The sequence below is a fragment of the Rhinolophus sinicus genome, linkage group LG04, assembly GCF_036562045.2.
Source record: "Rhinolophus sinicus isolate RSC01 linkage group LG04, ASM3656204v1, whole genome shotgun sequence".
NCBI classification, from domain to species: Eukaryota; Metazoa; Chordata; class Mammalia; order Chiroptera; family Rhinolophidae; genus Rhinolophus; species Rhinolophus sinicus.
Genome location: NC_133754.1, coordinates 67,815,984 through 67,840,115, shown reverse-complemented (window position 1 = coordinate 67,840,115; position 24,132 = coordinate 67,815,984). Strand labels below are relative to the sequence as shown.

Below are 24,132 nucleotides of genomic sequence, written 5' to 3'. Positions count from 1 at the left end.
GCTTCATGGAGGCAACACCATTTTTGGATATGTGAACTGAGAAGGAAAGTCTATGATTCACATGCTATTCACTCACTTATGTGTTCATCAGTATATTTCTTTTTACCTTATATGTGTAATGCACTGTACTCACCGATAGAGATACAAAAATAGACGAGAGTCCCTACCCTCAAGGGGCTCAAATTTTAATAGGGAAAAAAGATATAAACAAATAATTGCAAAATTGTACAATTAGATTTATTATGTAACCCAAAGACCAGCAAGTTCAATTCTGCCTTACAAGGTCCAAGAAGCCTGCAATGAAAAAGGGAAAGGAGTTGAGTATAAAAGGATAAGTGGCTGTTCTCCAGGGACCCTTGTTTTATTACCCTTTTTCCCTGGGTGTGGGAAGCTTGACAAGGGGACTTTTAATTTTGTGCTCCTATTTCCATATTTGATCTTTCAGTTCAGTGACCTGATGCAATCCAAATTAAAAAAATAATAATAAATGTTGAAAAGAGGTCATTGCCAGGCGACAGAACTTTTGGCCATGAGAAAAATTCAGAACAGACTTATCTCTTTGCCATAAAATAGTCTGTCTCCACAAGGACCATGACTCGAAAAAAAAAAAAAAAGATTCAATCAGAATTTCAAAGAATACTCCAATTATGAGATTATGAGGTGTGATCAAACAATACAGTGAACGTTTAAATAAAAAAAAAAATGTTACAGTAAAAGACACAATGCCATTAACCCCCCTCAAAATATTCCCCCTCACTTCAAACACACTTATCCCATCGTTCTTGCCACTTTCTGAAGCAGTTCTGGAAGTCCTCTTTTGTGAGCATCTTTAGTTTCCTGTCATTGCTACCTCAATATCCTGATTCGATTCAAAATGTTTACCTTTCATGGTCATTTTGACTTTGGGGAAGAGCCAGAAGTCGCACAGTGCCAGATCCAGTGAATACGGTGGATGAGGACACACAGTATTGTTTTTATTTGACAGAAATTGCCATACCAGAAGCGATGTGTGACACGAAGCATTGTCATGATGGAGGATGATTTACAGCGCACTTTAAAACATATGTCTTCATCTGTAGCTCACACCCGACTGACTGCACTGAACAAGTTGAAACTTGTCACACACAGTTACTAAGGTCTGACGCACCACTTCCGGTATTGAAGATCCCGGCCTTTCCGTTGGATGGCACTCGGCAGCAACATTCACCATATTTTGTGATCACAACAGAAAGGCTCCGTGTCACACGTCGCTTCTGATGCAGCAATTTCTGTCAAATAAAAACTTTATGGTGTGTCCTCATCCACCTTATTCACTGGATTTGGCATCGTGCGACTTCTGGCTCTTCCCCAAAATCAAAATGACCATGAAAGATAAACATTTTGAATCAATTCAGGACATCGACAGCAGCCACGACAGCGCAACTAAAGACACTCATGAAATAGCACCTCCAGGACTGTTTCAGAAAGTGGCAGGAACGATGGGACAAGTGTATTCGAAGTGAGGGGGTGTATTTTGAGGGAGGATAATGGCAATGTGTCTTTTACTGTAATATTTTTTTTTTAATTTAAACATTCAGTATATTTTTTTATCATACCTCATATCTGCGTATCCAAGAAGGTGAGAGATTTCTTCCTCCTGGTCCCTGTGATAGTCATCAAATCCTTATAAGAAAAGGAGGGCTGGCCTCCCAGAGTGCCAGTGTCCACCTCAGGCAGAATCCTGCCCCCTCTGTACTGACTGCCAGGCATAGAGCCTCACCATCCTGGTACTAGAGCTTGTCTAAAGTTTCTCGCATGGTGGTGAAGGAGAAAAGAATAAAAACTTGAGGAAAGTTCCAAAGCCCTCCTCAAAGAGGGAACATGATGGTTTTGTTCCTTTAAGCCTGTCTGTGGTGAGATAGTGAGGCCATCCCCAGTCTGCAGCCTCTTCTCTGCCAGGAACTTGGGCCAAGACAGAAGCAAAGCCCAGACTCAGTGAGTTGACTGGTGGCCCAGAGAAGCACAGAGCCATCTGATGCCCTCATGTGGGTGCCTGCGTGGACTCCTCATGTAAAGAACAGACTAAGTGGGTCTGCCAGGCCCACGCCCTTGAGACTTCTCTTGTTTCTGACCTTGTGGGTCACTCGCACAGCAGAAGGCAAAATTAGTTTCTGCTGACTCTAGCTGGTGCAGCAATCAATTGGAAAGAATCAAACTTGTCTCCTTTCTAATTCATGTCTAAAACAAGCAAGCAAACAATTCCAGCAAAACTGGAAAAAAGAGAGAGCTTGTTCCTAAAGGGAAGAAAGGTGGGGAGGACAGTTGAGTACTCCTCTCTCAAATTTGTTATCTTGACTTTCTGCCCATGCCCTCTCCTTTCCACTCCAGAACGTGTACATTCAGAGAAAAGACCCATTCAGATAGAAGACCCATTCCCCAGGAATGGGAGATTAGATGGGCAATGTTTTTTGTTTGTTTGTTTAATCATAAGAAGACTCAGGAGTGTGACCCAATTATGTAATGCGAATTTCGTAAACCAATAAGTCTGATTTGTTTTTAAATTTTATTGGGGAACAGTGTGTTTCTCCAGGGTCCATCAGCTCCGAGACGTTGTCCTTCAATCTAGTTGTGGAGGGTGCAGCTCACTGACCCATGTAGGAATTGAACCAGTTTCAGAGCTCGCACTTTAACAAACTGAGCCGTCCGGCTGCCCCCAATAAGTCTGATTTTTGACTTAGTGGTTTATTTGCCAACCCAGACGAAGAAGAATCCAGAAGCATTTGCTCTAGAAAGGCTGTTTCTGCAAAGGGACTCAGAATGCTTAGGGCATGCAATGTCTCCACCATAAGATGAAAAGTCAGAAGCAGGAAAAGTAGAGAAGGGGGGAGGGGGGCAACCCTAGGTAAAAAGATCGAAGCTGCTTCACAAAAAATGAGGAGCATTTCCCTTTGACTATTTGTTCTCACCTTTGGCTTCATGGCTCCCCCAAGAAGTGAAAACTCAGAGATGAAAGTACAGGCAAACTCCCTCTGGATATTCCACACACAGCTGGAAAAGCTGGTAGATTCAGGAAAGATTTCCATCCAGATGTTAAGAGTGGCAGTCTCTAAGTTGCAGGATTTTGTGGAGTTTTCCTTTCCTTTTTATAATTGCCTTGATGGTTTGAGCTTTATAATAAATCTGAACAATGTCATAATCAGGAAAGAAATAAAATACTCATATGACCATGGTTTTCTCCTTCCAGACACCTCATTAAAATAAAATTTAAAAAAGGTAATAAACTTATAGCAGTCAAGGTAATTGGAGGGACAGTGAAGGTGAGAGTCCAACATATTTTCAGAAGACGTAAAGAAAATAAAAGCCCATTGATTGATTATAAAATCAAGGAAACCACATTCCAAAATGGTGGTGAGGGGAAAGGAGAGGGGTTGCAGAGGAGAAAATTCAGATTGTCTGCCAAACTGGCCAGTTGGTAGAGCCCTACACTCTCCTCATCCATCCCTGAGTTTGGAGCTTTAGCAGCCAAACCCTGGGCAAAAATCAGAGCTGTCTTCTCTATAGACACTGGCATTCTTTCTGAGAATTCAAGCTTCTAAACCCCTGTGTAATCACCCCCCCAGCTTTTGACATTTGAGATCTTTCTAGCCAGACTCCTCTTTCTGCTCACAACAAAGTGAAGCCTGTCCTTCAACAAACCCCACCAAACAGTGACATGGTATTAGAACACCGACGGAGTGTAATGAATGGAATCCATTAAACCTGAGGGCACAGCCTATGCTTCGTGACATTGGACCCATAGTATAATCCTAGCTCAGTGCCTGCCTCGATATTTATGGAAAGAATTGATTAATGTATTAATAATTTCAGTTTATATTAACCTAAAGTTTATTGGTTTCCAATCTTGAGAATCAGTGCAACAGAACTCAGAAGACTTAAATATGGTTGTAGAAAAAATGTAATATGATCAACCTTGACAGTGTAAAAACAAATTCCAGATGTCAGAAATTGAGAAGTATATGGGGAGAAGGGTGGAGTACTCATATCTTAATCTAATTTAGTTTGGGAATGAAGTGGCACTTTCCATGTAAATTGGTGCATATATTATGGAAAACAGTATGGAGGTTCCTCAAAAATTAAACATAGAACTACCATGTGATCTAATAATCTCACTTCTGGGGATATATCAGAAGGAAACAAAATCACTATCTTAAAGATATACTCCGTGTTCATTGCAGCATTATTCACAATAGCCAAGACATGGAAACAGTCTAAGGGTCCATTGATGGATGAACTGATAAAGAAAATGTGATTTTACAAACACAATGGAGTATTATTCAGCCATAAAAAATGATGAAATTCTGCCATTTGTGCAACATTGATGAAACTTGAGGGCATTGAATTAAGTGAAATAAAGACAGAGAATAACAAATACTGTATGGTATCACTTATATGTGGAATCTAAAAGATAAACGCCAAATTCATAGAAATAGAGTAGAATCGTGGTTGCCAGGGGTTGGTGGGTAGGAGGAATGGCTAGATGTTGGCCCAAGGGTACAGACTTTCAATTTTAAGATGAATAAATTCTGAGAACCTAATGTGCAGCATGGTGACTATAATTAACAATATTGTATGTATACTTGAAAGTTGCTAAGAGAGCAGATCTTAAATGTTTTCACCACACACACAGAAAAATAACTATATGAAGTGATGAGCGTGTTAACTAACCTTATTACGGTAATCATTTCTTAATATATGCTATACCAATTCATCATGTTATACATCTTAAATTTATGCAATGTTAGTTGTCTATTATATCTCAATAAAGCTGAAAATAAAGGAGGTACTTTCTAAAGTTGATGGAATATAAAAATACATGTTTACATTCTTATTTAAAAGTACAAAGGAAATAAATAGTAGAACACAAATAATTGACAACATTTGGGAAGAGGAGAAGAGCATAAGAAAAATGTGTTAAATCCTTTGAGTGACTAGACTTAAATTAATAAGCCAAGAAGTAGTATATAAATTATTTAGAGTCAGGGAGGTAGCCACCAAAAGTAAGAGCAGAAAGCATCTGCCTCCAACAACATGCTAAGGCAAAACATGCGGAAGAGTAAGTGGGCGATTGTAACTTTGCATTGTAATTCCTTCTGTTGGTTTCGTTTCTTTCTTTGCTTTTTAATTTTTTTCAATGTTCATGATAGACCGAGAGGAAAGACAGGAAGGGAGGGAAATGCCAAATGCCATTAGGAAGTTACCTCTTACTATATCTAACCACTGATATTCTGTCAGTATCAGCCTGCACAAGGTGTCAGCTAGTATAAAATCAATCTGCTTGGTTGGTTTTTCCATCTCCTTCTGAAAAGGCTTTGCTTCTCTGACAGTCACTGCTTTTGAGTTGAGCAGCCCCTAAGTGTGTTCAGGTCTTGTGCCTTGGACTGGCTTGCTGCCTTTCCTGGTCATTGACTGTCAGCCTCTTCTTGACCCTGCGTCCCACAGACTCACCCAGCTTGGACCCACGGCTCTGCCTGCACCTTCAGTTTCTGGTCTCATTTACTGGCATGTCAGTCTCTTCATCCTGGCCCTGTCTCTCCTCCTTCTGGCCTCCAACCCAGTCAACTCAAGGTTGATCCATGGCCTCCAGGCCCAAAGAGCATAAGAGAACCGAGCGTCCTCGTTTAGCATGGACTGCTCAGGGGATGAGTGACCTGAGAAAACTCACTAGCAAGGAAGGCTCTGAACTAGAACTAAGAATCATGCAGTGTGTGGTGGATAAAACATGGGCCTTGGGGGCCAAACCAAGCTGCTCAAATCCTAGATCTGCTGCTAATTGTGTCATGTTGGCCAGAATACTTAACTTCTCTGAGATTCTTTTCCTTATCTGTAAAGTGAGGATAATACCATCTCCCACATGCATGGTTTTATTGGAAAGATTAAATGAGACCTTGTCTATAAAAGGGCTAGCATCCTCCTGGCTTGCGGTAGGTGTATAAGGTTAGATCCTCTCCCACCTTCACTTTCCTATCTTCCTTCTTCCCTTTACCATAAACAAAGGAGGACACAAAGTGAAAAACAATGAAATGCTTATAGATGATTACATCTAAGGTTAGGTAATGTTAAGACTCATAATAATTCTGCTTTGTTGTATGTTTCTGTGTCAAAAGAATATAAATTATGTGAAAAAACAGGGTCATAACTATGACCAATATAAAAAAGATACTTGATGAGAAATACTTAAACTAAAGAGAAGACAGGCATTTTAAAAAACGATGCTGTAGTTAAATGCTACTATACACTAAGGGAAAATTTTTTTCTGGGCATCAAAACCACATGTGGATGGTGAGTGTATAAAAGAATATCTTCTGAATAGAACAGACATGATACATTCCAAACAGAAACAACCAGAAATCCTGTTGCTTGGTGTTTTACAAATATGGCTAAGAATCTATAGCATAAGTAATATAAGAAAGCTAAAAAATTTCTAGTGATTTCTTGTATCTGATGAGCTAGTATGTTAGTATATATATTAAATATACTGTATAGTACATGTATGTATATCTTTTATGGAGTTTATTAGGATGCATGGATTAGAAAGACCATTTGGAAATTATACCATATGATAGACATGATATCAGGAAATGACTTATTTTGGGGTGCCAGGGCTTGATAGTTTGAACATTGACTGGTCAATATTAGTCAGCATGGTTACAACCTGTGATCTGTGATCTGTGATCTGGATGGTGTTAAATGTCAGACTTCTTGGAAAACTTAGTGAAGCAACATTTATAAGGGCATGGAACTTAAGCCTGTTTGTTACGCCATCCACCAGCAATTGCTTAGTAGTAAAAAGTTAGGATTGGAAAATGTCAGGGATGTAGTAATTAACACTAGCACTGGATATGCTTCTGTGGCTTGAACTGCTGGTAGTACAATGATTGTGTGACCCTCTTGAAGCATAGGTACCATATTCTGCTGTATTTCGTGAAGTTTGGGTGGATCAGTTTAGGTGGTTTTGAGTTGGGAAGGGTTTTTATGAATTGTTGAAAGAAATTGACTTGTTCACACGATCCAAGGAAAAATCTCCATACGAACCCACAAAAAACTAGACCACTGAAACACTTGGATATTTCTTTTTAAGAGTGTCCATGAGTTAGGTATCTACACACTGCAGTTAAAAGTATATAAGATTCAATTCACTCATTTCAAAGGAAATTACCTCTAAGAATCTCATTTTGTGGGGGTAATCTGGCTCACTTAACTACACTGGGATGAGTTTTCCAGAAATGAAAGTGATAGGCTGAACGTCATTCTCAAAATTATAGATGTGAAAAAGACTGGACTCCAAAACGTATATTTCAAACTAATGAAAATGAAGTTACACTGTTGAGTTTGCTTTTCTTGATTAATCTTAAGGAATAAAGGAAGCACTCTAAATTGATATTATGAAATTGTAGGGCAAAATAGTACTGAAACTGAATGTGACAATATTGAAGTACCAGAATTCTCACGATGCAAACATTCTATTCATGTTCAAAACAGAATGGAAGACTAGCCATTGGCATTTTGGTACAGAAGAAAAGGTTTCCAGATTCATATTAAAGAAGGAATGAATTACAAACAAGAAAATTTTGATTTATTATTAAATATTTCTTGCCCTCAATTTGCATCTTGATAAATATCAAATGTGACCAGTATTACACCCATTTATATATAACCTGCTTACATTAACATTCAATAAAAATAAAGCCTGTGTGCTGATTTTTCTTAAATCCAGCCCACTTCCCTCATTTCTGTTACCTACCAGCTGTATAGGTATGCATCTTTCAACCCCTGACCTGAGGGTCCCTGACGCTGAGGGAAGACTGGTTTCTGGACAGCATGTAACTGATGCTGGGGACAGAATATCTGAGTTCAGCAGCAGAGCAGGCAGCACCTCAGGGCATTATCCCTGCACAGGCAAGTATCTGTGGACTGTGCCACACAGAGCCTTGTCTGGAATACTGTGTGACAGGGACATTGAGACAGAGACTGCAGTTGACCACTAAGAATTTTCAATTCCACCTGTGCCTGGCCTTGAAACCAGGACCGAGCATCAGCACCTTAGGACTGAGCTAGCCCTGAGACATAGGAATGTTCTTTGAATGAGAATTGGAGGCCCTCAAAAGGGAGATACTTAATTTCCTATTAACAGGACAAGCTAAGGTCTAAGTGATTGATTGAAACAATAGAGGATAGAATTAGATTAATCATACTCTTGATTTGTGACACAATCATCATTGGCCCATGGATGATCTTTTTGTGTCTAGGTGAATGCAATTATTTAATTATTCAGAACTAGGAATGTCTTCATACTCCATGTCCCATAACGAAGAGCACTGAGCATCACAATGAACCCTACTCATATGTGATCTCAGAGAAAAGAGTGCAGAAAGGACAACCAACATTTATTGAGCACTTCCTCCTTGCCAGGCATTATGCTGTACCCTTTGCAAACATTACCTATTTAATTCTCCCAAAGGTGTCCTGGCAAGCAGAAGCAAGCCCATGGCTCCTCATCTTTCCTGCCCGTGGTTCTTTCCCACTACTGTAAACTGGCTGGTCAGAAATAGAGTCCTTGTGAGTGACAAGAACATTTCAGTGCAATATTAGCAGGTGTTTGGGTGGTTTGATGTTGGGTGACTTTCAATTTTCACAGCTGAACTTTAAAATCTCATTAAAACAGCTTTTTGTTGCTATTTGCTGAGTTTAAATCGGCAATGATTCAGCAAATAAGCAGACACAGCAGGTTGCCTCTCTTGGCAGATATAATGAGGGACCTATAAAGTATACAATTGAGAATGAAAAATGTGGCTTCAGAGCGAAAGCATTGTGAGTCCCTTTGTAAGCACTGTCTTCTGTAACCCCTAACTGATCTTTCTATGTGAATGACTTTGATAGAAAAAGAAGACTCTTTCTTCTCCCCCATCATTGTCAGTGTTTTCACTGGCAGAAGCATTGGCTGGGTGGATTACTAAGAGGTTTGGAAATGTCTCTTAGTGTCTGATGCAACCTGATGTTCTGAATAACGTTAGTTTTTTAAAAAGTTCTGGACCAGAGAGGATCTCTCTTAGCTTTAGAGCTACTCTAAATCCCCTAGCTGGCCCTTACCTGGGGTTTTTAAAGTTTTTCTTAGCATCTGGCTGGAGGAACGACGGCAATGGCTCCATATTTATTACATGTCTACTATGGGCAAGGGACTTGCTTGGTACAGCTGAGTCAGACAGGGTCCCTCCCCGATGTGACTCTCAGTCCAATGACAAAAGTAGGACAGGGCCTGGAAATTGTAATTCAAGGTCAAAAGAAAGAAAGGCCATAGGAAGTACCAGACAGGACAGGGCCTGCGGAAGGAGCGGTGTGCTCTTTCAGATAAAGCTTGCTGATGTGGAACTAGAATGTGCAAGGGGAACTGTGTGACCTTGAAGGGCAGAGGATGGGACAGCCACTGAGGGGGAGATGGGAAGATGCTGACTTACACGCGAACGCATGGAGAAGCCTTCCTTAGGTTTGAGCCACCATGAAAAGAGGAAATAGGAGGGAAACAAATCAAAGCCAGATATAAGGAGAACAAGACCTTATCCTGGCCAGCCCCTTCAGTGCTGCAGCCTCCTCCTGACCTTGACCTCACTTGTGTCTTCTTCCCCATCCTCAGTGCTCTCAGGTCTGACTTAGTCAGCAGGGACCTACTCCTGTCTGTCTTACTCCTCCCTAGCAGCCAGATCTCCGCAGAATAAGGACTAAATTACCAAATGACTAAATTAGTAATGACTAAACCGATTTGCTTCGGAGAGGCCAATCTCAAAGAGTGGCACTCTGTCACTTCATGGGAGGCCAGTAGGAAGATATTTGAGGACTTGGAATTGTAAGTTCTTAGAAGAGTCCCTAAAGGCACCCAGTGTAGCCTCCTACCGTTTGTATCAAGGCTTCCTAAACCAGCCCTGACAGGCAGACTGCTGGGCCTGCCTCTGGGCAGACCCACTCCCTCCTGCCTGGAGGTGACTCAGACCAATCATATGCCTGCCTTTACTTCAGGTCTCTACCTTGGTAACATTCAAGAGGATTAAGGTCTGAATTAAAGGCACAAAGCCCCTCTTCAGCCCTGGAGCAGCAGGGGGGTCCCAGTGTCCATAAGACCTTGCCCAGGCGTGGCCAGGAGAACAAGCCGCTACTCAGCCTGGCTGGCTGTTTACATGGGGACACAGGCGCTCCACACCAGCTGCTGCCCGGGGTCTGTGGCTGCTCACAGACCATGGGTGGATAATGTGGGCATTCATTTCCTCCAGCTGCTCCTTGCAGGGCACGCTCAGCAGGGCAGCAGAGAGTGAATGAGATGGGAGTGCAGGAAGCAGAGAGGAGCAGGCAGCCATTTGGTACAAGTGCAGTACAACTGCAGGGGCACTGTCAGCTCCAGCGCTGAGACACGGGCTGCAGGGGAAGGTAAACTCTTGTTGCTTAATCTGCCTAGGTCTATAATGAGGCTAGTTAAACATTTCTAGCATTTCCAAATACGTTTCACGATTTCCCCCCCAATGAGCTGTCTGCTAAGAAAGGGTGGACAGACCCAATACTCTCAAATCAGTTTGGATACAATTCAACCTTTTTTTTCCTCTCTGTGAAGAAGAGCTGGGTCAGTCATTCTGTCCTCTGCTGATAAGATTCCTGGATGGGGAATTAGGCCTTGGTTCTGTTTCCAGAATGACCACCAGGCCCGTGACCTTGGAGCAGTTGTGTAACTGTTCCAGGCTTCTGTGTCCCCCCTTTTAAAATGGACATCATAACACTGTCCTACCTACTGCACAGGGTCGCTGTCAGGATGAAATGAGAAAACAAGCACAGATTGTGTTAGGCACGGGAGGCCAGTGAGCCTTCAAGAGCGGGAGTGGGCAAGCTTTTCTGCAAAGGGCCGTGTAGTAAATATTTTAGGCTTTGTGTATCACATAAGGTCTCTGTTGCATGCTCTTCTTTGTGTTGTTGTTGTTGTTTCTACAACCCTTTAAAAATGTAAAAACCATTTTCAGCACTTGGATCACATAAAAACAGGCCCTAGGCTGGATCTGGAGCGTGGGTCATAGTTTGCCAAACTGCTTGAAACAAACCACAAGTGAAGGCTGGAGGTAGGGTCAGAGGTTGTGATAAACCTAAGTATAAGTCAGTATTAGTAAATAACTAATATATGGACAGTACATGAATATAAATAAATATACATAGCCATGGCATTTTCTGACTAGTGGCCCTGCTAGTGAAATTACTTGAACCCCCGCACACGGGCCATCTTGTTCAAGAGCTCCTACTATATCTTGCCATTGACTGAGCTCTTCACCACCTAAACTAGAGCATCCATGCTGACTAGCTTAGTAGTCTTAACTGGAGACCAGCCCTCAGCCTTGACTCGGCCTAAGAGGTTCACTGGGCCCTCATATTAAGGCAACTCTGAGCTGACAATCCTGCCCCCCCGCCAGTGCTGTCACTACTGCCCATGTGAGAAGCAATTAATGTTACTCGTGACATTGAACGCACAAACCGTGCTTTGTTCACAATAGGTTTTTAAGTTGTGTCATTATTTCCCCCAGTATACTCGAATGAGGTAAGCTGGCTTTATCACTTTCATTTGCAAGGAAGGGAATTGTGTTGAAGACTATTCACATAGTACTCTAGACACTAAAGCCAGCTTTCATGAATGCACAGAGCAATGGTTTCTGGTTCCTTTTCCCTCTAATGAGGAATCAGGCCTCTGCTTCTCCTTGTATGTCTCTTTCTTCTTTCCTTATCCTCACTCCTTGGTTGAAGATATTAGAGGAACAGTAAAATGAAGCCTGGATGAGAACAGCAGAGGGCAAAGAATGTTTGCTGCATTCGCTTCCCTTCCAAAGTATTTCCAAAGAGAAATGGCAGATAAGTAACATTTATCTAGACTAGAATAAGGAAAGCAGCCAGATGTCAGCTATAGCCATGCAAAGATAAATGCTGACCTAGTAAATCTCAGTTTTGTTGGTACTGAGTAGAAATATGATGAAATAAATGTAACACTTTAGAGCCAGTTCTTAGGGTCAAAACTACTTCTGACCTTCTTTTGACAGAGGGGAGTACGGAAAGCCAGAAAGGGTGAGAACTTTCAAGAAGATGGCTGGTGTTCAGAGCTGAGACGAGCACTGCAGCTTCTGACTCTGGTCTGGTTCATTGTCTACTGCACCTGGTAGTAGACATTTCCCAGGTGTCAGCTGCCCTAATGGTCACAAACCCTCCATAACTATCCTTCATGTTTGTCATTTTACTTTTATGATCTCAAGAAGTCTTTTCCCACCCCAGATGAAGATCTCTATCATTTCTCATTCAATACAATACAACGTTTTCCCTCTGAATGAGTATTTCCTTTTGTTAGCCCACAGGGCTAAAAGCTCCACACCGCTGGCTCAGTACCACACAGAATAAAGCTCTATTCTGCAGAGGAAAGTACTGGTCTTCAAACACAGACCACTTTGAACATGGACCAAGGGTCTTATAAATACCCGGACCTGGTCCAGGAAGGGAAAATGTAGATGACTCATGGTAAATCCAGAATCTTCCTGGGCAAAACAACCAAAGTACCCATCATAGAGATGGTGGTCATCTGCACCATTTTCACTAGGAAGGAAAATAATTTAGAAATAACCACCTAGCCAAGGACAGTGCCTGGCAACCATTAGGCATGCAATAAAGGTTAATTAAATGAACACAAACTCCTCTACGGAGTTTTTAAGGTAAAGCTTCCTAGGAGAGGAATTGGACGTGCTAATGAATCTAAAAGATGAATGGCTTATTTGGGAACCCTATGCACAAACAACTTCTTAATAAAAGTGTAATAAAGAGAGAAGATAGATGGCAGTGTCCCCCACCCAGAAAACTATGTGGAAATAAAGAAATGAAAAATTCTCACTCTCCAATTTTGGTTTAGTTACACTACATGCATCTGTCATTGTGTTATGTTTCACAATTTGGGTTTTGACTAAAGCTTGGGTTGCTAGATTCCTGATGGTGTCTGAGAAATATGCCCCAATCTCACCATGAAGACCTCAGTGACCATTCATCTCAGACATGAAGTCGTGAGTCCTCATTAGCTTTAGCCCTAACACTAGACATTCTTGAACTTGTCTTTCGACTTTGGGGAGAGGGCGCAACGCATCCTGCTGTGCAGAGGCTGCGGTGCTTGGTATAGGGCCCCCTGCGTAGCACAGGCATCAGCTTCCCAGGAGCCCTGAGAAGGAAGAGCTATCCATGAGTAACATGTGCAGGGACGGGAAGGTATGCCAGACCCACCCTAAGGAATGGCTGCTTTTATTTTTTCTACTTTATATTTCACTACTCCTACAGGGATGGCAGGTGAAAACACATTTAGAGGACAATGTAGATTGTCAAAACATCCCATGACTCCTACTAACTTCAGGATAAAATCCAACCTTGGTATGATACACAAGGTCTTCCATGATTTGACTTCAACCTTTCTTACTAATCTTCGTCTTCTCTTACTCCCCACATACTCCACCAGCCTCTGTGAACTGCTTGTCCTTTCTCAAATGCACCGTATTCTTTTTTATCTTTGTGCCTTTGCCTGTGCTTTCCTTTATGCCTGGAAAGCCCTTTTTCCTTTCTGTGACTTGGTGAACTCCTACTCATCTTCAAGACCCAGCTCATCCTTCAAGACCCAGTCCTTAGGGAGCCTTTCCTGTCTCTAAAAAAGGTGAAGTTATTTCTTTTCTCTGTTCTTCCTTAAGGTCTCCTGCAAACTTCTCATGACGATGATACATATGACTCTTCAAGAATTATTTATTTATGTGTTTATCTCCTCCACTAGTCTGTGACCTCCTGGTAAATGGGGACTGTGACTAGTTATTCTTACCCCCTGAGGCTAGCCCATAGCCTAAAGCCTAGTAGTCTCTAAGAAATGTTGAGTGGGTGAATGAATGACCTGGAACTAGGTCTTGGAAGACTTTGACAGTCCAGCTGACTAATTCAATCTCAGCTATCCCCAGTGGTGTTCCACTGTGGGCTATTCAAAATGATCCATTGGGGTACAGAGAGAAAATATTGGAATTCCTGTTTATATTTCTGTTTGTCAAAAATTAGCAATGAAAGTAAGCTTTTCTAATATTTCATATGAATCGATACCACATTTATTTAATTTATAAATAAACATATATATTAAGAATAGGGTATTTGTTAAAAACATTGTGGGCCACTGTTACAAGCAATCGGAAGTCACCGAGAAATTCAGAACAGGAAAAAAACATGAAGAAAGCAAATGTGTAGGAGAATTGATCTTGTAGCCTGGAGGAAGGGAGGGAGGGAGGGAGGGCTGTCAATCAACATGGTAAGCACTACAGGGTTCTATGCACAAGAGACTGGACAAGTGTAAGGGCCATAGGAATGGGGAGAAAAGGAAGACCTACTAAAGAATTGCTATCATTACCTTTGTTACCAGTGGAACCAGGCGACATTTTGGCTAATGGTAAGCAGAAAGAGTCAGAGCCACACAGAGGCCTAAAATGCAGTCATAACCAGGGAGAGCAGGCAGAACTCAAAAATGAAGGGAGAATACTTTGCCCCAGGCTTAGATTTTTATAAGCAACACTTGAAAAAAAATTTTTTCCAACTTGTTTGAAGAGGCAGCATAGAAGGGCCACCCATCAGGCCTGTCCAATCCTAGATGGGGCTTCTTAATAAAGACTATTTATAGTTACAATTTGTTGCAGCAACATTGAGCAATTATCGCTGTGTGGGGCGGGTAGGACAGCAGGTCTGGCCACTGCTAGGTGAGTGACCATCTTCTGGCTGCTTCTCATTGGCTTAGGAAAGAACAGAAGGTGAATTTGTTTGTCAGTTGAGCAACCTGGCGTTGGCCTTTGCCTGACCCTTTCCCCTTAAACATTAACCACCTCTTAAAACATTTGTGTTTTGTGCCCAAGGCCAAAGGGGGCCCCTAGAGAAAGGAGAGGAGGAAAGGGCAGGAGAACAAAGGGAGGGAGAGAGAAGAGGGTTCTGTACATCAGCAATTCACTCATTCCACAAACATTTGTGGCCGTGGTGATCTGTACACTGCCTACAGTGCAGGGTTTGAATGCTGAGTAGAACAGGATTTTTATCCTTAAGGGCTCACAATCCAGCAGAGGAGAAAGACCAGCAAACACAAAACGGAGGAGAAAAATAAACCCTGTCCTGTCACTGTGGCTTCTACTTGGTATCTCCACTCACCAGAGGACCTTGGATGGGAGAGATGAAGGAAGAGATCAGAGACCTGTAAATTTCTAGGGACTTTGTTCTCAGGGCAGTGTTTATCAGACTTTAATGAGCAAAATGTGACCTGGAGGAGTTGTTTAAAATACAGCTTCTAGTTCCGCAAGTCTGTTTCAGTGTGTCTAGAGGGGGTCCCAGGGCTCTGCATTAATCCAGCTCTAACAGAATACAGGTTTAGGTTGTCTGTGACCACAAGAGGGCGCTGCGCTTCCAAGCCAAAAGCCTGGGCCTGCGGCTGCTGGCCATGGAGCTAGTCCCCCTGACGCTGATGGAAGAAATTGGAAGAATGGAAGCCAAGAGGGAGCATTAGAGATAATTAAGGGCAGAAAATGGAAAAAGAGAAAGTCCAGGGTTGTGAGAGAAAAGAAATAGCTCTCTAAGGAGAAGTGAGTGAATATTACAGAGGCCATGGGGTCGTTCGTTTGTCTGACTGGTGTCGTTAACCAAGATTTTTGGTCTTTATCATGTAAACTTAATGACTTCCCTATGCAAGCACATAACAATGAACAGAAAGGAAACTCTGCTAGACCCTCAGGCTTAAGAGACACCTGTAGAAGCCAGCCTCCTCTTTGTCACACCTCTTATCTTTCTTCCAGATCCCCTGACTGCAGCTCATTGCTTATCTTCAAGTGCTGAGGCTCAGTGAAGCCCTGGTCTGTGGAAAGGGAGGCTGTTTTCGAGAAGATGCACTAACTTGCCACTATCTTCTGTAACTTCTCTGGTTCTTGGCAGTTCTGTCTAGCTGCACCCTCATCCTCCACAATCCACCCCCCTTCTCTCACCCCCAGTCTCCTCCAGAGCAGCGTCCAGCTCTGTCCCTGAGAAAGTGGTGGTGGACCAAACCATGAACAGTGAGCTCTGATGGCCACAAGCAATTGTCACCAGTGGTCTACAAATCTCACTCTTCCTCCTGATTTCATCAAGATTGTTCTCTTTTTAAAACTGGTTTTAGGCCCAAAGCTGAGCCCCTGGGGTATGGTAGGTCTGACCCTAGCATTCTTCTTCAGCAGATAGGATGCTCCCGTTTATTGTAGCCCTAGGCCTAACGTGCATTTTCCCCTACCTCTCTCCAAATGGACATCTCCTCCCTCATCCTTTAAGATCCTGCTCTAGTGTGACCTTACCTGTGACTCTGCCTTAACCATCTCCTTTCCCATTTGGAGTCCTTATTTGATGCACTCTTTGTTCAGATGTACCCCACCCATTGGACTACAAGTTCCAAGGGTCTTCTGCAAGTCTTTAAGCATAATGGTTAGAAATTCAGGCAGACCTGAGTCAGAAGCTCAGCGCTGCCACCTACCAGCTCTGTGAGCTCGGGCAGGTTACTTCATTGTCCCAAGTCTTGGTTTCCTCACCTATAAAATGGGCAAATAATCACACATACTTACTATTAAGATTAAATGAGCTAGTACTTAGCCCAGTGCCTGAGACATTCCAGCCCTCAATAAATGTTTGCTTTTCTTGTTACTTGTATGTATATCCTTAATTTACTCTAATCCCCGTGAATTTAGTACAGAATAGATGTTCAGTGATATTTATTGAATTACCGCATCACTGGATTGGTTCATTAGCACATTTTAAGGAGAAGGCAACTCAGTATTCCCCTTTAACTCATCGATATTTTACGGTATTTCCTGCATATGAGGATTTGTATCGAGTGGAATTATCTACATAAGCTCATGAAGTCTCTTCTCAATCACTCTTTTTTTGTATCATTGCGTCAGCATGCTTTTCTTACTTCTGTTCCCATTGTCACATTTGCTGTCCTGCTTCTGAAGGCATCAACCAGAAAGTGGTGGCTATTTAAAAGTACTTTAAACTGTGTCTGAGCTCGCTAGAGGACAATAGCTACAGAATTCTATTAAGTCTGCTATAAATGTTTGAATTCCACTTCTCCCATTGTCAATTTCCACCTTGTGAAATGAGATGGGAAGAACAAAATAAACTCTGAAGTCCCTTTTAATTGCAATGGTCTATGATCTCCTTTTGTGTACAGCTGAATTTTTAGGCTCAAAAAGGTAAAGCAATTTGTGTAAACAAACATAATGTAATGACTAGTTCTAACTCCCTGATGTGGATAATCTCAGAAAGCGAATAGGTGCCACCTGTGCTGCTTGCCCTACTTGCCACTCATCTTTACCACTTGCCTGGAATTATTAGAAGCTGTTTGAATGATGGAGAAAATGTCTGGACATTCGGTTTAGGTCCCTTTGAGTTCAGGAATTCTGAGGAAAGATGATGTGGATGAACAAGGGTCCACATACTAAACCCAACAAGTTCAGAGGAGGCCAGCATGGTGGGCCCTACAAACTCAGAGACTAAAATTAACCACATAGGATGGTCTGAATATAAAAATTCCTAACTGAAAGCAAGTCATGGCAGGTATCATGTCCAAGGCCAGTAGCTTCCTTGACAAAGGTCAAGCTTTACTGTAAGTGAACCTGTCTATTGTCGTTTTGCATCTAAGATAACATACCTCTGATACGTCAGAGTAATCTTCTTTTCCAGACCCCTCAGGGCACAACCTCCACATCAGAGCATGGGGTCTCAGAACCCCTCATTGTTATCTTGTTCCAGCATATCATCTCTATGTGCCGTAAATGTTAATTATTAACTATCTTGTATGCAATCCCTGAGATTTCCCTGCTTTGCTTTCCCCCGCCCCTTCAATCTATCACCAATGGATTTCATGTAACCCTCTTTATGCCTTCTTTGATTCTAATATACAAAAGAAGCTGTAAAACTGCCATTCTCTAGAACATTTTCTCAGTCCATTGCGATTTTGCTTCCTGGCAGTTGTCACCAGTTTGGCTCAAAAAAACTCTTAAAAATTATCTACAGATTTGGACGTTTCTTATATTGATAATAACACGGGTGGACTGAGTTCAGAATAACTAGCTTTTCTTAGAAATCTTAGTCAAATAATCAAAGGTTAAGTATGAGGAGGAAACATCATAAAAGTAGGTGAAAAACCAGTAACAAATAACTCATTGGCGTTCCTTCCCCTCTGAGAAAAGCTGACTTTGAACCCCGTCTGTGTCATGGAAGTGAAGGTGGGAGTGCACACTGCCAGCCCTGTGGTCCTTGAGCCAAGGAGACCCCATGGAATGTGGAAGGATCCCTGCCCCCCATCCCGGCAAGTGGGCCTGGGTGGAGTCCTTTGCCTTATCTCTTCCTCGGTCTCTCATACAGCACGGCTCACTTTGAATGCGTTCTTCCTCTGGGCCATTGTTTCTCATCCCTTTTTAGTCCATTCTCCTTTGGAAAAGCATTTTGGAAAAGCCTCATATATACCTTTTTCCTTCAGTGTCCAGTAATAGGCCCAGTGACAGGGCCAGCCTGGTCCCACCCACTCACTTGGTACAGCCACTGCCAGCTCTGGCTCTTCCCTCTCACCAGTCTCCACTGATTGCCGGTGACTAGTTATTGGGATGCTTTCTTGTCTCGAATCCAGTCTTGAATCCAGAGATTCCACAGTAAAAGACAGTGCCTAAATGAATCGTCCACTCGATGAAGTTTTCTTGAACATCACCTATGTGCCATTAGGCACTGGTTGAGGCCCAGGGGCTGCAGTGATGATGAAACAAAGGCCCTGCTTTCAGGAGGCTCCAGGAAGACACATGAGCTCTTCCAAAATGATTGGAGTTATCTAAAACTAGGTACAGAGTACTGTGGGAGCCAGAGGAAGAAGTGACTAAGTCTGTCTTGGGGCACTGGAGAAGGTTTTGCAGGCAGAGAAAGGAAAGGACAGCCAGGAACAGGATACACATGTTGAGGGGACGTGTTTAGAGGAAGGATGGCCTACTCAGGAAATGCCTGGTGGTTGCCGGGAGCTGCAGCACCGTGTATCTGGCTGGAAAGTGATTGGAAATGATGTTGGAAAGCTGGGTCCCTGTCAAATGGGAGGGGAAGGAAAGGCATTTGGACTTGATCCTGTTGAAAATGGTATAATCATCAGATAACTCAGCAAGAAACTAAAAAATATTATGTTTTAGGTCTTCTAATATAAAACAACTTGAATTCTAGGGGGAAGTGAAATAGTTAGAAGTTAAACTTGAGAAGCCATCGGTGGGGCAACACCTCCAAAGCAGGCTGTGGGTGTACTCTCGACCTGTGGAAGCTGCTATAGAAAGTAGAAATATAATTATCCTAAATCTTTAGCTTACTGATTGGATCCCTCCGTGAACCAAACTTGTCTGGCGGCACTCCTAGAATGGAATCAGCTCCGCTTTCTCTATGACATCACTATATTACAGTAAGAGATAATAGGATTTCTGTAAAAGTGCTTTGTAACACACAGGATGGTCTAGCAATGCATTAATAATTAGTATTGCAGTTTTCCATGGGCAAGCTCAGCAGTTCCAGCCAGGATACATACCTACTCAGATAACTTCCTCAGAGAAAGTTGTCCTTTAAATTTAACCGGCAATTTTGTGGCAGAAACGTATGGTACGACCGTGAAAGGGGATGGGTACAGCCAAATCAAACTTGGTGATCATTAATATTGTTCTTGTAATTCAGAGTACTAACTGTTAGGCATCAAAGATAAAGCACATTTTGTGGATCTCTTGCTTTTTGGCAAGTTCCTTAGGGTTAATTCAACTGATTTCTCAGGACTTCTCAGAGCCTTAAATACGCTAGTGAGCATTGAGAATTCAAAAGAGGTTTGTATACAGAATTTCTCAAGTTGATTTGACTACCAACTCCCCTCTTATTTCCTGGTCCACACTGTCTGGAGGCCCCACAAGACCCTCAAGAAATGTATCAGTCCCTCTTATCTGCAAAAGATATGCTCAGAGACTCCCTCAGTGGATGCCTGAAACTGCAGATAGTACCAAACTTCAGCTACACTGTTTTTTTCTATACACACTTGTATACCTATGAAAAAATTTAATTTATAAATTAGGCACAATAAGAAATTAACAACAATAACTAATGAAATAGAACAATTATGTGTAATAAAAGCTATGTGAATGTGGTCTCTCTCTCTCTCTCTCAAAATATCTTATTGTACTATACTCACCCTTCTTCTTGGGATGATGTGAGGTGATAAAATGTCTCTGTGATGAGATGAAGTGAGTTGAATGAGACATTGAGTAAAGTAAGGGTGACTTGCACGCAAGTATGGTGATAACTTGACAGCCGATCTGATAACCCAGACAGCTACTAAGTGACTGACTGGCAGGGAGCGTCTACGACATGGAGACACTGGACAAAAGGATAAATCATGTTTCAGGCAGGACGTAAGGACATGCAATTTAAAACTTATGAATTGTTTATTTCTGGAATTTTTTATTCAATATTTTCGGACTGTGGTTGATGGCAGATAACTGAAACCAAGGAAAGCAAAACCATAAGGGGATGAGGGGGAAATACTGTATTAGAGCCCGCTTTCTATCCACTCTAAGTTTCAAGAGGAAAATACCAGATTTTGGGGGAGGCTGAAGGTAATCTGTGAGGCAGGAACTGGAGGAAAAAGCAGCAGCAGAAGCGCCAGCCATTCAGGCCATCAGCTGTCCTCTGCTGCTGAGCCTTATGTTGTAGCCTCTGGGTCTGAACGGAAGAGCTTCCCCTCCCGGTCTTCACTAAGAGGTGCCCTGCTTTCCATCTGCCTCACCCCACACGACCATCTGCTTATTACCAGCCCTGGCTGGTAGCCTTATCCCTAACTCCTGATTGTTCCCATTCCTTGATGTTTTTTAGCCCTGGCTCAGAGCTTATGAGCAAGAAGGTTATGAGCTCTTATGAGCAAGAGTTCAGGAAGAAGGAGCCGAGGCTACATCATGATTATTGTCATTGCTATAACATTAGCTCATGAAATATGACTATCTTTCCTCACATTTTTAAGCTGCTATTTGTGTTTACGGAGAGGATTTCTTTCAGAATTCTTTTTGTTTTGTATTCTACCTCACAGTTAGTAATTATTTTCATTAGTTTTGTGTATGCTCAGGGGTTTGATCTGTTTTTCAGTCTTTGTGTATTGTATTGTCTTACTTGTTTTCTTCTCTGATGCTTTGGTTCTCTTGGAGGCAAGAAGAAACCTTAATTTGTTTGAAAATTCATGTTTAGTATTAATAACATGTGCTTTTTCTTGTTGGTATAATTTTTTTTTCAGAATTACATGCACAAAGTGCTCTTCACAGGTGGTTATAGTGAGAACAGCTGCATTGAAAGAGGGGGAATTTCCTTTTTGGGGGGAAGAACTGTATTCTCCTAATCTGGCCCTTTGAGTTTTGGTCCCTGGCCTCTGTTCCACTAAGGATCCTCCTGAATGCTGTTTGTAAAACAAAAAGACAGCTCATTTCTGAAACAACATGATCAATTTTAAAAAGTAAATCCCGAACCCTCCATTTAGATAAGAAACTGTCCTCCAGCTTCAAGCTTTACTTAAATCACTATTCGTTTTATTCAAATTAAAAATGTCCTCTTGGTTCCCTCTTTCCACTAAAACTTTTGGTTACTTTTAAGAACCTCACCATATATATATATATATATATATATATATATATATATATATATGGTGCTCTAGGCTTGTATTTCCATCTGTTTATGGAAAAAACCTCTCTCTGGAGGGCCTATGAGCTTGTCAAATTCAGCCTGTCCAGAGATAAATCACATTACCCTCCTCCAACCTGTCCTTTCCTTGTTGTCCTTAGTTAAGACATACAGCAGCTTCTATAATACATAGCTGAACAAGCTCAGATCTCCCAGTCCTCATGGTGTCTTGCTCCTTCCCCGTTCCATCATCTCATCTGATTGAATTAAAGTTTTCTCAATTCTGAAGCAGTAATTTCTCTTGCATAAATCTCTTTCCCTTCTTCTCTTCTGCCATTGCCAGCTCTTATTTCTCGTTTCTGGACAGCTGAATAATCTCTTTGGTGGTCTTCTTATGAGTACTTCCCCTCCTTTAAATCCACCTTCTACTCAACAAGAAAGGCTTAATCAGCAGTAAAGACACCCTACCCCACCTAGAACCCACCGCCAGTATCTGGCATCCCGTTCTCAACAGTAGATCAAGGTGCAGCTGCAACAGCTCATGCCTTTAACAGAAGGGCTACAGGTCATTGTAGATCTGAACAAAGTGACTCTAAATGCATCTTCATCTACTCAGCAAATCTACAGGAGTCTTCTACAAACGACCCATGAACATGTTCCCATGGCTCTGGGAATTGCTCCAGGCTCTCAGTCTGGCCTGGTTTCCCCATTTTATATTCTATGCTTCATACCAAGATCTTCCCATTCTACCTATCCTCCAAAGAGTAGTGGCCCAGTTGGACTCTCTGATGAGTTTGGGAGGTGCTTCTTGGATCATCCTTGGTCTACTAGCCATAGGCAAGCCCCACACAGCCCAGGTGACTGGAACACTGCAAAGCAGCCCAGTTCTAGCACTATGGCCTTCCACTGGTTGAGGAGGGGGTCCAGATGGGACTCCCAGTGACAATACTAAAGTCTATGAGGTTTGAGAAATGAAGCTCACTGGCAACATCTTGGCGTCTATAACAAATATTTCCAGTTTGTTCATTCATTCATTTATTTAATAAATATTTGTATAGAGAGATTACCAAGTGCCAGATATATTACATAGTGTTGAGGATAGAGCATAGAGGAAGTCAGACATTCCCTGCTCATGGAGTTTCTATTTTAGTGACACAATATATGTGTCAGCTCATATATAGCATCAATAATTGTCAATGGTTTTAAAAGTCTGAAGACAATTAAGCTGCACAATATGTAAGTGACTGAGTGGGAAAGACTATTCTAGAAAAAGATACTCGAGGAGTTAACTTCTGAGAAATAACATTTAAGCAAAGCTCTGAATGATAAGAAGATGCCAACATGCCAATTTTGGTGGGCAGAGTATACTAGGAAGAGAGACCCACAAAAGTACAAAGCCCTAAAGTGAGAATGAACTTGGCTGAGTCTGAGGAACAGAAAGAAGAGCAGTGTGGCTGGGCTTGATGAGCAAAGAGTTGAGTGAGAGGTCATGAGGTCAAACAGGAAGACAGACCAGATAGTGTAAGGCCTTGGTAAGTTTGTATGTTTGTCCTCTGAGAGCATAGGGAAGCCATGATCTACAGACCCCAGAAAAAGAGTGATACTAGAAACCATGGTGAATATCTATCTAGGTTTCTTCTGATCACACAGGGAGTGGAAACAGGCCCCGAAGGAGTGAGTGACTGCCAAGTTTGTTAGAGGTCCACAGTCCAGGGATGATATCTTGATGGGACACCTGACTCCTAGGGCTTGGTGGGGAGTTCAAAGAAGAAGGCAACTAAATGGCTCCAAGAGGGAGTAAGCAGAGACCTAATGTTCTTTCAGGAAGTCTCCTGGAGTGGAGGAGGTTGAGGAAGTAGATAGAGGGTCCCAGGTTTCAGAGAGGCTAGAGAGGTGAGCTCTAAAACAGTGCCACTGCAGCCTTAAGACAAATGCGGAGTGATGGGCTACAATAGTGGAGCCACGTTGAGAAGCAAAAATACTCTAAACCCTAGCTGGCCCTGGACATACCATACCGTTCATTCTTAGCTGTGCTCTTCTGTGCAGTGGGTGCCCTGAAACAACATGCACAAGCCTAAAAATACATGCAAAAATGGCACCCTGATATTTATGTAGGGTGGGCCCCAGAAGTGCCCAATATGCTAATAGCATAAATCCCAACTCCAGGCAAAATGGCCTCCTTGACCTTTTTAATGGCCTAATAAGCAGATCTCCCACGAGAAGGGCCTCCTCTTTTCATGATTGTTCTTTTCTTTGCATGGTAGTTTTACCTTTGCTAATATGCAATGGTAAAAAAGGAAAAAAAGCAACCCTACTAAATAGAAGGTACTTTGAAAGTGCTAAGACTGCTCCGTT

General features: G+C 42.1%; 1 long non-coding RNA gene across 1 annotated transcript; it reads right to left on the bottom strand.

Moving 5' to 3' along the window:
• Positions 1 to 217: 217 nt before the first annotated feature.
• LOC109457554 (uncharacterized) lies at positions 218 to 14,566 on the bottom strand. Its single transcript, XR_002139040.2, has 3 exons — positions 14,459 to 14,566; positions 2,946 to 3,159; positions 218 to 294 (listed from the first exon to the last, which is right to left on the bottom strand). It is a non-coding gene; the product is annotated as an uncharacterized LOC109457554 (long non-coding RNA).
• Between the last annotated feature and the right edge of the window lie 9,566 nt (positions 14,567 to 24,132).